Source organism: Oncorhynchus masou, chromosome 23, assembly GCF_036934945.1.
Source record: "Oncorhynchus masou masou isolate Uvic2021 chromosome 23, UVic_Omas_1.1, whole genome shotgun sequence".
Classification (NCBI taxonomy): Eukaryota; Metazoa; Chordata; class Actinopteri; order Salmoniformes; family Salmonidae; genus Oncorhynchus; species Oncorhynchus masou.
Genome location: NC_088234.1, coordinates 47,540,385 through 47,542,243, shown reverse-complemented (window position 1 = coordinate 47,542,243; position 1,859 = coordinate 47,540,385).

The window sequence follows — 1,859 nt, the reverse complement described above, 5'->3', positions numbered from 1 at the left end:
TTATTTCACAAGCCATTCACTAACAATTTGTACTGGTACATTTAACTTGAATTAAAATCCTTATCTTTTGTGTTGTTGTTGTTAGATCTGACAACACAAGAACAAATAACCATTGATTTAATCATTTCTGTCAATGGACATGTTGTTATATCCATGTCTGAAACAGGAATCATATTGTTTAGATGGAAATTACAGTGGTACAACTTGCACAACAGTAGCTTTCTAAATCATGATGTAACTGAATATGATGTCACAGAAATTAAGGCAGTGTGGCAGAGTTGAGGTGAAATCCTTTGTCTCCCTGCTAAGCTCCCATCACCTGTGACTGAGAGAGGTTTGCACAGGTGCCCACTGCACCCCCTCCTCCTCATCCATTCCCACCAAACTGACACTACTGAGGAAGAGGGGCAGGTATAGGCAAGGCATACATCACTCACTCCTGAGTCTGTATGTGAGCCCATGGTTTGTGCAAGTGTAGCTAGGTGAGTGTGGTGTGCGTATTGGTGTGTGTGGGCTCTTTAGGTGTGATGAGGGATACCACAAACACCCTTCGTGTGACCCTCAGCCCAGCCCCCTCTCCACCACTTCTGTCCCACCAGGGGGTCTTCATTTCAGTCTCTTCCTGAGAGTGGGGTAGGTGGGTGGTGGGGTTGGGTGAGTCACTGTGTTGAGTTTGTGACGGAACCTCAGACAACAGCACTGGATCGTGGGTACCAAGTAGTGTGGCCTAAAGGCTCTTCAGTCTGGGGCATCCTCTGTGTGTGTGTGTATGTGTGTGCTTCCTCACACGGTCAGGCATTTCATACCAAGCCACACAATAGGGGAAGGACGACATTGTAAACTATCAAATCATCATCAGTGCAAAACTAGTGTATCTAGCCCTTTCACGCAGTGTTTCAGTCCACTGAGTTACAGATAACAAAACACTGGCCACACTATTGAACAACTTCTGTGGGGCCCCTTCCTTGGGTAGTTATGATTAATTCAACTCTGCCGTCTCTGGGGGCCACATCTCCTGCATGGTTGTGCAATGTCTGTCCGCAGCATGGCCATTCCTTTTTTCTGCTACTGTGGTATTAGCTAATGGACTGCCCCACCTTGCATATGATCTAATATATGCCATTAATGGCCAGCAGGGAGGGTCTCTGGGAATTCACTGTGGAACCCCGCCAAATGCACACACCCCAATCTCCAAATCACCCTCCCACCCAAGCACAACACAGAATAAACCCCCAAACTATCTCTCCCCACTGACCAAACGAATCCGAAGACAGAAATTAGTCTAATTTGAACTATCTACAATGACTGACACACCGCCAGGTGTACGTGGGGTTTGGATATGCTTCTAGAACTTTGATATGCCAGATGTGTGTATATTTGACATCTGTCCATCAAACGAATCCTTACATTATAAGATGTGGATTTTCTAAGCTCAAACACTTCAATCCATAAAACTGATTGATCACAGGTGTTGAGGTCAAATGAATGGAAGCCTAAACACGGTGTTTCTATGTTACTGTCAGTGGCTAATATGGTTTTATCCCCTCAAAGCAAATGACAGAACCCACAGCCACTCAAAGTGTAAGGTGGAAACACCTCCCTGTGTGTTCTTCAATGGAAGACTTATCGAGGTTAGGGCTTTAGCCTGTTTGTGTGTGTCTGTGGGCCTCCAGGCCACTGGATTAGTTCTGTAACAACAGGTTATTGCATGCCCTCTAGTCCAGGATCTGTGTTGCCCTGGCAGAGGTTAATATGTTGGTATCAGTGTGGCGTATCCCCATATTTGATATTTCATGCATGAACATTCCCAACGGTCTTTCTAGCTCAGTGTTCCAGTTATTACAGAGAATGAAGCCATT